The sequence below is a fragment of the Nuphar pumila genome, chromosome 11, assembly GCF_984573655.1.
Source record: "Nuphar pumila chromosome 11, dmNupPumi1.hap1.1, whole genome shotgun sequence".
Lineage (NCBI taxonomy): Eukaryota > Viridiplantae > Streptophyta > Magnoliopsida > Nymphaeales > Nymphaeaceae > Nuphar > Nuphar pumila.
The window spans coordinates 33,675,754-33,690,673 of record NC_143259.1 but is presented as its reverse complement, the minus strand read 5'-3'; positions in this window follow the sequence as shown (position 1 = coordinate 33,690,673).

The following is a 14,920-nucleotide window of genomic DNA, read 5'->3' as shown; positions in this document are numbered from 1 at the left end:
TCAGGAAATGGACATGTGATACGTGGCATTCAATCGCACCTTGGGACTAGATAATATTGCAGGGTGGGAATATTTAGGCTTAACCTCAACATTTCATCTCCTCAAAATTATCTTTTGAGCGATTCTTATCCGAAATGCAACTTAAGAGGGGTTATAGGAGATCATCATTCCAAGCTGATGTGGGAATCCTTGTGGAGGTTGGCAACAGAGACATTGAAAATGTTCTATAGGGATGTCAATGAACCGAGTTTTATTGGACTGAATTCCATTCCGTTGAGTTGCAACAATATCATTATAATTGGATGCAGATATGATTTCGTTTTTCGTTACGGAATCCAAAAAAATATTCAAATTTGACAGATCCGAATCCATTTACATGTAAAAAAACGGATTGGTATAATGTAAACACCCCAAATTTTTACTCTTATTTATAAACACCTACCTCCTGCCATTGGGACCCACTCTCTGCAGTCTTCAGGGAGCCAGTTGGTCGATATCTAAGCCAGGATAATTCATAGCCCAAATTTTACAAAAATTTCAATACTCCATCCTGCAATCAACATTCAATCTTTATTTTAGCTCAATTTCAATTGTCAGTTCTCATCTTCAGATGAGAATCTCTGAATTCTGTCTCTACCGGGAGTTCAAGATTTCAAGTCCCTCATCCAGGGTTTACACTTCATGTATCATTGCATATCACTGCATGTATTTGGCATGATATTTCATTGCATTGCATGTCGTTGCATATCATTATATTTCATTATCGAGATTCAACACTCTTATTTTCAAATTATTAAATCCAGATTCGAGTTTTAAAACTTTTCTTTCAAGATTAATTTCATAAACTTGGGTTTTTACATCAATATTTTTCATTTGTTAACCCCCAAGATCTTATTTTCTTCAAAAAAACAATCTGGGTCTGTTTTAAAGTCAATTTTTAATTGATTTCAATTCTCAGATGAGACCCATCTAGGTGGTGTCGCTTTTGGATTCTTTCATTTATCAAAATTCTCAAAAATCTCAGAGTCCTAGTTGGATCAGAACTCTATCTTTTCATCTTTTTAAACCTTTTCAAAACTCCATTTTGATTTTAAATCAGAGGTGATTTCATCCTCTATTCATTTCTGACATTTTGGCCAAAATCTCAAAGTCCTAGTTGGATCAGGACTCTTTTTTCAAAGTCCCAATCAGATCAGGACTTTGCCTTTTACTTCTATTTTTACCAATTTTTGAGAAAATCTTTCAAAATCTCTCATTTTAGCCCAAAATTCTAGAGTTCCAGTTGGCTTAGGACTCTTTTTCAGAATCTCAATCGAATCGGGACTCTGTTTTACTGTCATTTCTATCTGTTTTGATAAACTTTTCAAATTCTTTTATTTTAGGTCAAAAATCAGAGTCTCAGTCAAATTAGGACTCTTTTTCAGAGTTTCAGTTGGATTAGGACTTTATCTTTCATTGTTATTTTTACTTGTTTTCAACCAAATCTTTCAGAAGAAGTCAGAAACTTATAGTTTTACTTGAACCAGGACTCTATTCAAAGAGTCCTAGTTGGATCAGGACTCTAAACCTGACCTCAATTTTGAGAGAGTCTTTCAAAAATCCCTTCATGTATCTCTTCAGAAACCAAAATTGTTACACTTTTATCACAGAATTTCAAAATTCTGGTATTCTATCCCAGAGTTCTGATCGAATTAGGATTCTATCGTGAGTTCATTTTTTAACTTTATTTTTACTTGTTTTCAAAAGTTCTTTTTAAAATCTCATCATTTGTTTTCCAGAAAACAAAAAATTTACAGAGTTCCAGTTGGATTAGGACTCTTCCTCAAAGTCCTAGTCAGATCAGGACTCTGAATCGGACTTCAATTTCTGCTTTATTTTCACCTATTTTTCAAAATTCTCTCGTTTGTTTTCTCAAAAATCTAAAATTTTAAGAGTCCTGGTCAAATTAGGACTCTGTCCCCAGAGTCCCAGTTGGATCAGAACTCTGTTCTGATTTCACTGGTTTTCGAAAATTCTTTTATCAGTTTTTCAGAAAAGACCCAAAAACTAGAGTTTGAGTCCGATCAGGACTTTGTCTCAGAGTCCCAATCAGATCAGGACTCTATTCTGAATCTTGTTTTTACTTTCATTTCCATTTTCTCTATTTTGTTTTTCGAAAATTAGTCTATTTTGCAGAGTTCCAATTGATTCAGAACTTTATTTCAGAGTCTCGGTTGAGTTAGGACTTTAACCTTAACTGTATTTTTCGACGTATTTTCACTAGTTCTGATAAAATCTTTCAAAAACTCCTTCATTTGACTTTCAAAAACCTAAATCTCAGAGTCCTAATTGGTTCAGAACTCTAATTCAGAGTTTCAGTTCACTTAGAACTCTATTTTCAAAACCTTTGAAGTCCATCTATTGATTTTAACCCCTTTTCAAAGTCATTTTCAGTCTTCATTTCAATTTTTTTAAAACCCTGATGTGGGGCCCACTCAGTTGACGCCATATCTAGAAGAGTTCTGACCCAGTCAAGACTTTGTGTCATTTCAAAACTTTCAATTTCAATTCTACTTTTAAACCTCTTTTGAAAGATCCCTCATTTTCAAGTTTTAAAATTGCTTTTTAAAAAAATCAAATGGGGCCCACTCGGGGTGGTGCCACATTTGCAGAAGTCAGAGTTAGACTAGGGTTAGTTAGTGTTCTAGTCAGATTAGGGGTTTAGAAGAGTCAAAATCAATTTTGAAAATATGTTTTTGTTTAGGGTTTTAATCATTGGTTTTTAAAAGTTTTCAATTGAAGTTTTAAAAATCCAATGTGGGCCCACACTAGGTGGCGCTACATTTGGACCTTTTAGGGTTTCATTAGGGGTCATATTAGGTAGTTAGGGCTAGGGGTAGGATAGTAATCTCCTCAAAAAATTGCCCCCCCCCCCCTAGCAAACCCAATTAAGAAAGAGTTTGTTTGTTTTTTTAAACTCTTGAGTTAAACCTAAAAAAAATCTATAAATAGAACCAAGAGGGGGGGTCGACCCCTATTGCTCTCTCATCCTCTTCTTGGAGCTTCTTTCTCCTCCCAACACCCTCTCCTTCCTCCTTGCAGCTGCATCCATCCAAGGTATCAATCATACACCTTATTTCATGTTTTATTAAAAAAAAAATCATGTTTTACCATGGATTCCACCATGGGCGCCCCCTAGTTCATAGATTTGAGCATGGTTCATCATCAAGAACCCTAAAACCAAACTAAGAAGATGATCTAACACTGTTCAATGGTGTTTTTCAGGATTCTAATTCGTTAGAATCGTTTATAAATATGTTTTTTATGTTTTTAATCAATGAAAGATGTGATTTGTCCTTTAAATGGGCTAAATCCATCTTTTTAAAGGGAAAATCAAATGCAACCATAGATTTCTTGTATTTTTTTATTTCTCTATCATATTAGTGTTTATTTTATATATTCTAGCATTAAATCAAATTTCGTTATGTTATTTATATATTTTTTTATTTATTTCCATGTTTAAATCATAGTTTTTAGTGTTTTAATGGATAGTCGTATGTTTTGATTCTAGGTCTTCATAAATCATGCTATTTTGTGCTTAAATGTCCGTTAAAAAAATCTGATTTTTTTATGGTTGGTCCACAGATTTGTAAGTAAGTTCAGAGAAGTTAGAATGTCTGTCAGTTTTAGATCCCGTGAGCTTACGATGAGTGAATCCTGATCATTTTTTGCCATTTCAGCTAATTTAGATCATTTCAGGCAAAATGATCTCATTTTTAGCTCAAATTTTAACCAAATTGTCCCTGAGTCAGTCAAATCCATTAGATCTCATCTCCGTGAGTCTAATCTAAGTTCACTAGGAGTTCAAATAGCTCATCTCTAGTTCAAAGTCACTTGAACCTTTGTTTCAGCTTATTTGAGCTCATTTTAGCTCGTTTAAGCTTGATTCAATCCAAATCAAGCTGACTCCAGTCGGTTGAGCTAGTGTTCTGGCTCTGAATTTAGTTAATCTGAGTATAACGGGCTTCAGATTCAGTTCATTCCAATCCAATCCAGTTTAAACTAGTTCAGACCAGTTTTGTACCATGTTTCCACCCCTACAGGGAAAAAACCAAAAAATACAAATTTCTTTAGGACACTGTTTTTGACATTTTTCTAAATTAGGACAAGTCCCAATTCAGACTCAGATCAATTCCTTCATCTAATATCTTATCAATATTCGAGATTCAATCAATTTCAATTCAGATAGTGGATCCAATGTGGGATCTGGTGTCCAATTCTCATCCAAGACGTGGACTTTTCATCTGATACATTCAAAAATTTATATCCAGGGTCCAATTCATTCTTTGAACCTAGAATATCCCATTAGATATCCAGGGTCCACCTAAACCATTTTGGATCCATTTCAGTCTGGATCCACCTCCTAATCCATTTAGAAGGTTAAATTGAAACATTTTTCTGAACTTAGATTAATCTAACAACAGAGATTCAATTTCACTTCTTGGATTCTGATTCAGGTCCAAGTTCCAATTTCATTATTTGAACTGGATCCAAGATCCAAAAATCAAAATCCCAATTTTCATTATGAATTTGGGGGTTTTTCAAATCCATATTCAAGGTTCGATTATCATTTCGAACCAATTTCCTTCAATTCGAGATCCAGATTAATCTTTTTCAAAACTTTGAATCCAGATCTTTTTCAAAATTCAATTTTTATCCTAATTTTGAAATCAATCTTTGGATTTTCAAGTTCAAATCCACCATTTTGCAAAAATCTTCTGAAAAACACCTTGGATCCAGTTCATAATTCAGTTTGGATTTCAAAATATCAAAATGGATCCAGATCTAGTTTCAAAATGCACTTTTTATTTAAAATCAATTTGGGGATTTCAAATTCAAAATCCAATTTTTATCCCCAATTTTAAAAATAATCTTTGAATTTCAAAATCCAAAAATCAGTACTTTTGCAAAAATTCTTAAAATTTAATCTGGATCCGATTTTAACCCAATTTGGATTTCAAAAATCAAAATTGGATTTTTGAAATCCAATTATTTCCAAATTCTCCTTTTTATTTCTCATATTTTATTTCCCTTTTTATCTTAATTTCAAAATAAAAAAGGTAAAATATTATTTTCAAAGAGGGGTGCCACTTGGCATTTTCAAGATCCAAAATCAAAATCATTTTTTTTAATATGCCTTTAAAAACCCATTTACTTTTAAAATCACACATGGACATCAGTTGCTAAGTGATGCCATGTGTCAAATTTTCAAATAAATGTTTATTCTACCCATCTACAAAACCAAAAAAAGACTCACATGGGCACTCTCTTGCAAGAGGGTGCCATGTGTCAAAATATTTCACAAAGGGACTTTTTCTCATTGAACAAACAACAAATCCCACATGGGGTCAGCGCCAACCCCTCCCTCATGTGAGCCTTGCCACATCAGCCCTAAGGGCTTGAAAATATCTTAAATGGACTATGCCCATAATGCCTTCACTATGCCTTATAAAAAGCCCCCATGGGGGTGAGTTTTTCAAGGAGGAAAGGCCTCTCTCTCTCTCAAGCATTCCTCCTCCTCTTTGGATCCTCCCTTGGTGGATGAAGTCAAGAAGAAGAAAGGAGTCCCTCCAGCCCAAGGTAGGCCCTATCTCTCCTCTTTTCTAATTTTTCTCTTTTTCTTTTATTTTTCTTTCAATTTCTCAAAATCGTGCACCCCCCCCCCCCCCTTTCTTCTCTTCTTTCTTGCAATTTCTTTTCAATATCATGTAATAGCAATGTAGATCTATCTTAATTCCATGTTAATTTCCATTTTTATGTTTTGATCCATTCAATTTGCTATTTACTTTGTATATTTTCATTTTAGCCATTTAGAATTGAGATTTGATCTTCAATAGATTAAATCTCACATTCAATAGGCAAAATCGATTTCAATTTATGCCCCAATGCTTTTAATTTCATGTTTAGATGATTTATTTCTGTTTTTACATCATTTTTATCATCATCCATGGTTTGAAATGATAGATCTTATGTTTAATCATTGGATCAATTCATTAATGAGATGTTATTCTACTCAATCATGTTTAGATGATATTTTTAATTCTGACCTGTTTTTTATTTCATCATTTCACATATAATTAGGTCTTATTTTGATCTAATTTTTTTACTGCAACTTAATTTATGTGTTTTGGGGATCTCCACCAAAAAATCAGCTCAATCTAAGTTGGTTTTATCCCTAAAAAAAATCGGGAACCGGACCCTGCCATTTGGCCTCGTCCGAATTTGACTCAAAATTAGACCAACTTGTTGGAGTGATTTCTCCCTAACCAGAGTTGATTTTTCAAATCTGTAAAAAGGGATGTCTCCATCATTGCGTATAGTTTGTCCATGCCAATTTTCATCATTTTTTATGGTATTTTTATGCTCAATTTTGGTTAAAAATTCCAACCCTATTATACTGTGTCACTTTTAGGGTCTAGTTTTTAGCCTATTTTGTCAGAGTCATATCTCCCTAATGGGAGATCAATTTTGAAATTTATAAATAGGTTTTTTTTTCCTCTAAATGTATAGTTTATCTCAATAAAAGTTCATCAATTTTTATGGATGATTTCTATTTTTTTTACATTTTAAGTCGAAACGCTGTCTGTTTGCAATCCCAATAATTGCTCAGACCCAAGATCGACTTGTTGCATTTATATCTCCCTAATGGGAAATCATTTTCCAAATCTGTAAAAATAGAATTCTTCATTAGAATGTCTATTTATGCATGTTAATTTTCATAAACTTTCATTTTCTTTTCATTGGCCATTCAGATAAAAAAATGGAACCCTGTTGATTTTCTTTCACACGCTTTTCACAGGTTTTGACCCAATTTGTTTGGATTGGATCTCTCTAATGGGAGATCATTTTCTAAATCTATAAATTAGAAATTTATTTTATGAATGTCTAATTTATCTCTGAAATTTTTTAGAAACTTTCATAAATTTTTCATATTTGATTCTAATAAAAAATTAAAATCTTGTAATTTTTCCTTATTAAGCATTTCTTAAATTTTATCTCAACTTGTTTGGACGTGTGTCTAATGAAAAATCATCAAAATCTGCAAAAAAGGTTCTTTTCCATTTTTTGTCTAGTTTATTCATGTCAAATTTTATAAACTTTTATGGTATTTTGATATTTTAAATTTTTCAAAAACCGAAACTAGTTACAAAATTTTAATTTCTGTAATAGGTTCAATTCTTGAGATAGAACAATGACTTCCCGAAGTCACCATTTCCAAACAAAGATTGATTTTCTAATTTTGTAAATTGAAGATGTTTCATGATTAAATTGAGCAACTGATCCCATAAATTGGAGAGAAATTGAGTCAGTTTAGCCTTTAAAGCTTTAAAATTACAAAAACTTATCTGTTAAAATCCAATTTCTTGATTTCAAAATTTATTCTTCAATGTTTCAATTATATCTTGACTTTTAAAAATGATTTTCAAGATCTATAAATAGAAAATGTTTCCTTGATGAGTTAGGAATCCATGAATTCATTTTTAGATCAATTTGAGTTGTTTTAGGCTTTCATTCATTTAAAATTCTATAACAGGGTCGGTTTGCATATCCTGATTTTGAAAAATCTTGTTTTGATTAGATAAAAACCCAAATTCAGGATTTTCTCCAATCGTGTTTTATATTTTTTGATTCTAGAATACTTCTAAGGTTATTAGGAACCTTCACATCAAATTTTATAAATTTCTAACATGTTTCTGGATTTTTCCTTATTTTTTTGGGGCATAAAAAGGCTAAATTTGGGATTTTATTTAATTTTTCAATAATTGAAGAAAACTCATAAATGCCTACATTTATTTCTAACATGGTTGCTCATTTTGCAGGATTTTTTCTTTCTTTTTTTTTAATTATTGTAATTCATTCAAGGGTTGTAATAATGTCATTAATGAATTTTTTTTCTTAGTTTAGAATGAATGAGCATATAAATTAATTCCATATTAATTTCTTGTATTTTATTTTTATTTTATTTTTAAATACACTATGAAAAGCACGAATGACACATGCACCATTTAATAAAGGATAAATAAAACTAAGTAAAGTTTGTATTTACGGCCCTAGTCCGAATACGAATAATACTTAGAGTTATTATTCTCTATTAAATAAAAAATCGATTTACACTTTTAGGTCATTTTCAAAAATCATCATTTCTTTTATAAATAATTCTCTTTTTGTTCTTTATTTGAATTGAAATAAAGATTAATTCAAAATGTATTTGTGGCCCTAGTGATGAATATGTTAAAAATTAATTTTGTTTTGATTTTATAAAGGCACAAAATCCTTTTCTTTATTAGAATTTTAAATAAAGATTAATTTAAAGTATATTTGTGGCCCTAGTCATGAATATATGGAAATTAATCTTGTTTTAATTCTATAAAGTATAAAATTTTCCTTAAAATTCAAATGATTTTTCAAAGAAATAGCATATTCAACATTTAAGATAGAATTGCATCATTTTTTATTATTTCAAGTCATTTTCAAATTTTCAAGTGATTTTCGAAATGATTTTTAAAAACAATTTTTATTTAAAAATTCAAAAACATTTTCGATTTCCATTATCAAATTCAAAGTTATTTTTCATTTTCGATTTCATTCAATTTCAAATCCTATTTCAAATTTCTATTTTCAATTTCCAAATTTTGATTTTTATTTCTCCTTCTCCATTTTCAAAATTCCAATTTTAATTTCACTTTCATTTCAATTCCAAATATCAATTTTAATTTCTTATTTAAATTTCAAATTTTGATTTTTATTTCAATTTTAAAATCAATTTCAACTTTTCATTTTCAACTTTGAATTTCATTTTAATTTCAAATACCAATTTCGATTTTCTTATTTCTTCCAAATTCTAAATTTCAAATTTTATTTCAAATTCAAATATCAATTTTAAAATTTCCATTTTTAGATTCCAATTCTTAATTTTGAATTTCATTTCAATTCTCAAATTTAATTCTAAATTAAATTTTGAATTTTATTTGAATTCCTAATTCTAAACTCCAATTTCATTTTTTCAAAATCCAATTTCGATTTTTTTTTTCAATTTAAACTTTCAAAATTCAATTACATTTTCGATTTTAGATTTCAAATTCTTCAATTTCAAATCTAATTCTGATTTTCAATTTCAATTCTAAAAATCCAAATGCAATTTCAAAATTCCAAGTTTGATTTCTGAATTCAATTCTCAATTCAAGAATCAACTCCAATTTTGATTTTCAATTTCAATCAATTCAGATTTCAAATTTCGAAACTTGACTTTGGGTTCAATTTCAAAACCTTCAATTTTATTGTCATTTTCAATTCAAAATTCAACTTTGAATTCTATTTCAAAATCGAATTCAATTTTCAAAACTCAAATTCAATTCAACTTCAAGTTTTTAATTCAAATCAAATCTAAACTTCAAGTTTTCAAATCAAACTCAATTTCAATATTCCAATTTGAAGTTCAAATTCTTTCATTTACTAAAGGATATTTTCAAATCCATTTCAAAATCACTTGGAAATGTCATATCTCTGAAATCTTTCTAAAAGCATACATATTTTTCAAATTCGTTGCACAAGCCTGATTCAAGATACATTTAGGACTTAGAATTTTTTTTATGACGGGCAATTTTAGGCAAAGCAAAAACATAAATTCGATTCTTGGTTCAATTACCCCTAGTAAAGGTGCCAGGAATGGTTGAATCTCGTACCGACGAGGGAGCCCCATCTCCCCATTTTTCCACATTTTCTAAAAACAAAAGCGAGTAAATTTTTAAAATCTTTTCAAAAGGTCAAGTGGACCTTGCGAGAGTTTTCTTTTTCCCTAAAAAGAAAAAGATTTTTTTTGCAACGATCACAATTATTTAAACAATTTCAATTCAATTATGGTTTGAAGCATAGATTGAAATAAATCATCTTTTGGATTTCAGATTCTCTGTTTTGAATCAATGTTTGTGAGTTCATACCCAGATAGAATAAGATTGAGATACAATTTTTGGTTATCGCATGTGTTTCTCTATAAACGCCCAAGGTTTGCTAACTTAGATCTTTTGAACAATTTTTCTGCTAAACATGACTCTAAAAAAGAATTCATTACAAAAAATTTGAATTTTTACTAAAATTTTCAAGTTAAAAATTTTGGGGCATTACAATACTAGATTCAATATAATTCAAAGTTTGGTAAAAAAAGAGAAGAGTTTGATTAAGTATTTTGGTCGAATCCATGCAGTATGATTATTAAATAGACCAAAAATGCTTTATAAAATTTTGTACCAAACCAAGATTCAACTAGAGTTTTGATTAAGATCCACAGTTTGCAATATAAAAAATTTATTTTACAGGGTATGGATCGAGTTTGGTTTATATAAATTTTATCAGGTCGAGGCATGTTTTTTCTTAAAAAAGATCTGATAAAATCTGGATCTAGATCTGATATTAACACCTACTAGTCATATCCTGGTCTAAATCCACCAATTTTAGTGGATGTCTGACCCATTGACACCCCTAAAATTGAAGAGTGAGGGTTCTCTCTCTCTCTCTCTCTCTCTATATATATATATATATATATATTATTTAGTTAGTTTTATTTCAGAGAAGCATGGGAAAAGGCTTATATCTGGATAAATCCCTCAATTTATAAATATTGTTGGATAAATCCAGAAAAGCCTATATTTTTCTACTAACAAGTTTGCTAGTTTTGTAGGAAAGCTCAAGATTAGATTTTTTTTTATTTTCCCTTTTCCTTTTCAGTTATTGATGTAAATTGTAATTGTAATATTAAAATAAGAACATTTTACTTTTTTGCTTAACTTAGGATGCTTTTGCATATAGTTTGATTTTGATATATCATTGCTAATGCTTGTCATTCATATGCGCATATTTCAAATTCACAATGGTCAACATGAATGGCATGTGCACCTGTTTCTAAGGAGTTAATAAACTTGGTAGATTTTGTATTTGTGGTCATAGTCCGAATACGAACGATACTTAGATTTATCATCTTCCTAAAATATGGGGTTTGTCAATTACTCTATACACAGATGAAAATGAATCAAGTCCAACCCTGATCCATATTTAATAATTTTTTAGGTATTTGTATTTCATTTTCTGAAAAACACTACAATTTTTGCATTGTATGGGTAAATTGATGTGTTTTCCTAAAAACCCTATATTTTTTATATTTCTTTCAATATCCAAAATCATAAATATTTGGATTTAAAAAGACCTTTTTACCTTTCACACTTGCAAACTTCTCCTATATATGCTAACTTCCTCTCAAATATGTGATTAGTTTTTGCAGAATAATCTTTGTTCTCATATATGTATCTCTTTGATTAGATGTCAAAAACTTGTGTGTTTATAATCTTTGGAAAGCTAAGACAAGCCTATAACTTTCATGTTTTCAGTTATAACTGAAAAGCCCTCTAGGGATCTTGTTTCTGAGTTCCAAAACTGTATTAGAAACATGCCTTGCACCCTCTATTCTATGATATTTTCTGGCTACCTACACCAAAAATCCAGAAAAATAGAAAAAAGAAAATAATAGATGTGTGTGTATGTGTGAGTGAAACACTAAAATAAGACTATCTAACAGACATGAAACATAACTCATAAATGAAAATTTCTAAACCAACAATCAACATGGACAATCATCGTAGATGAATTTCTCACGTTCATTATCGTAGGCCCCTATATATATATTTTCTGGATCAATGAATATATCAAAAGAAGGAATATATATATATATATATATATATATATATATATATATATATATATATATATATATATATAGTGTATATTCTCCTAAATAACACCATTTACTATAAGAACAAGATCATGAAGAAGTAACATAACCAAAATCGTGAGACCCAAATATCGGATTCTCTTTATTCATAACCACTCAAATCACAGATCCGTGATTCAATTTTGCCTCTAATTTGCTATCAACTCACTGAAAGATGAGAGTTGATTGGCATATTAGATCAGAGTTAATATGATCTTCATACTGGTTCCCCACTCATGCTCCTTGGTCCAAGAATCCTACCTCAAAATACGGTTAGAGATCGAACATGGTCTTGGTCATGTGCACTATTCCAACAAGCCCTTCGGAACTCCAACAATGGTGTTCCTCCCTTGATTGTATGAGGTATGGGAGAGAGAGAGAGAGAGAGAGAGAGAGAGAGAGAGAGAGAGAGTAGGGAAATCGTAAGAGAGGGGGAGAGTGTGAGAGATAGGTTATATAAAACAACGATGGGGCGTGTGATAGGGTGTGAGGCTACTTACCTGGTAAGCTTCACACGGATTTTGTATAGGAGAGGGGTGCCACCCTCCTTCCTTTCCAATGACACCCCACACAAGGTAAGTGACCTTGTGACCTTCCATAATTTTTTTTCCTATTCTTGTCTTATTCCATTTCCTTTCTATTTTTTTCATATTGATTTTTGAACACTTAACATAGAGAGAGAAGGGGGTCGATCCTCCCCTCCTAGGCAAGTGGGTCCCATAGGGGGGCAACCCACACTTGCCTCATCCACTGTTATTTCATTCCTTTTTTTGTGAATAAGATTTTGGTAGGTATTTACACTAATCTATGTTTTTTGGAAATGTAGTGCTCATACTATTTAAGAATGTTAGATACTTTTAACAAGGTAGGTGAATCTCACAGGGAGTGCGAGCCACAGTATCTTTCTATTTTCTAATTATTTTTATCTTTATTATCCTTATCTTTCCTTTTTGGATTAGGATCCAAATTAGGATCCAATTCCTAAGAATTTGGGACCATATCAGTTATGGGTTGGATTTCAGATCCTCCTGAGATCCATACCTATACACTAGATCCAACTACTTTTGATCATGGATTCTGGATCTACTCGAGATTCAGATCCAATTTCTTACTCAAATAGACTTTTAATTGTGAGATTCAAATTTCAAGTTTTAAATTCCTTAAAACTCTTAGTTTCACTTGAGTTGATGATTTTATTAAATAAATAATAATCAAAATTTAAATAATTCCTCAATTATTAATTTTCATAATTTACAAAATTTTGCAGGTCTTGCATTCAAACTCCCATCCCCAACCCCAATCAATAAAGCAATTGTGGTGCCTGAAGTACTTATAAATGTCCCAAGTTATGTTTATGTGTTTATATTCAATTTCAAGTAGTGGTTCTGACTTGTATATGTTTATATTCAATTTTAATTATTGATGAGAACAAGTGAAAAGTCAAAATGTATAGAAAGGAAAAAATAGGTTGAAAGAATATGAATTTTATGAAGATATTTTGATGGCAAGTGACATAAGTGTTAAGTTTGCATGTTCATTTGTTTGTTCTTTTGTTATATTTGTATGTATACTCAAATAAAACTAACATGAATCTACCATATATGTAACATTTAGTAAGATTCCTAGAAAGACTAAAAAAAGCCTACAACTGAGACATGAAAAAAGAAGATAATTTGTAGGACCATTTACGTTACTCCTCATTTCTTTATGAGTCTAAAAATTGATGTTTCTATTATTTTATTATCGATTAACAAAAACTAACTTGTAAACATTGACTGGTCACAACAAATGTTCACAAGTAAAGGGTAGCAAGAGGGGGTTGGTGGATGCTTAGATGTTGACGAAATGTCCTACGCTTGGTTTGAAGCTGACAAGGTATCTATTGGACAATGTTGTATACATAGCAAACATAAATTTTTTGTGCCCAAAGTGACCTTAAACTCGATTTATGTTGCAAGTCCGAATTCCTATTAACTGGGACAATAAACATTGGGTTCTTTGAAAAATGAACCTGAGGGCAAAGAAGTTCAAGCTGTATAATTTAATTCATGGCATAACTTGTAAACATAAGAACGTCTACAACATAGTAAGTTAAGATTATATTTAAACACAATCTTATTGCTCTCTCATACTTGGTAGGTTTAATGTATTGTTATAGGTTGATTTTTTTACAGCTGGATGAGCTATGATTGTTACTCCGAGTAGATGACATCACTTGTAGATGGTATTCCTTAGCAAGAAATGAGTAATTACTTTATGTATATGTTTGTTAATTCAATTAATGTTCTATACATGTTATTAACTTAAAATATAATTGCTAAAGATACGACTGTAGTATATTTGTCTTTTTGTACATGCAATACCTGCACAAAAATAAAGAATTGACCTTCACCCAAGTACGTATTTATATATCCTTATTTGTGATGTTTATAGGAGGTAAACCATATTAGTTGTTTGTTAATAATCTTTTTTTTTAGAATAATGTCATAAACTATAGGGTTCATATGATCTCATTTTATAAAAAAATGAGAAAGACTACTGATAAGGAGCCAAATAACAAAAAAAGACCGCAACAGAAAACAACATAGAACAAAAAGGTAGATGTTGTAGAGACGAAGGCGACATATATGTTTGCTGCAAAGACAAATGTTGCATAGATGGATGATCCAGAATTATGGTCAATTTTGGGGACTATATGTTGATTAATATTGTAATTTATTAATTATCAAACTTTAAGAATAAGAATTATGAGTTTAATTTTGTTCTTTAAATATTTTATGTTTAATTGAGCCAAACCATATAATTGATTAAGTTTTTCATGTTTAATGAGTTAAAATTTATCTAACTTTATGAATTATCAAACTTAAGAATATAAATTATGAGTTTTGTCATTGTTGGTTAAATATGTCAGTTGAATTATAACAAAAAACGAAGGATTGTGGTTTTAGGGAGCTCTACAAATAATTGTTGCGAACAATAACCAAGTGTTGCATTTTTTGGGAATTTTGCAAGAATAATAAAAAAATATGCAATATTCCTACAAAATATGTAATTGTACTCCATTATTAGTAACATATTTGTGCCTCTCCAAACAATTAGATATGTGATCTTCTTATAAAATAT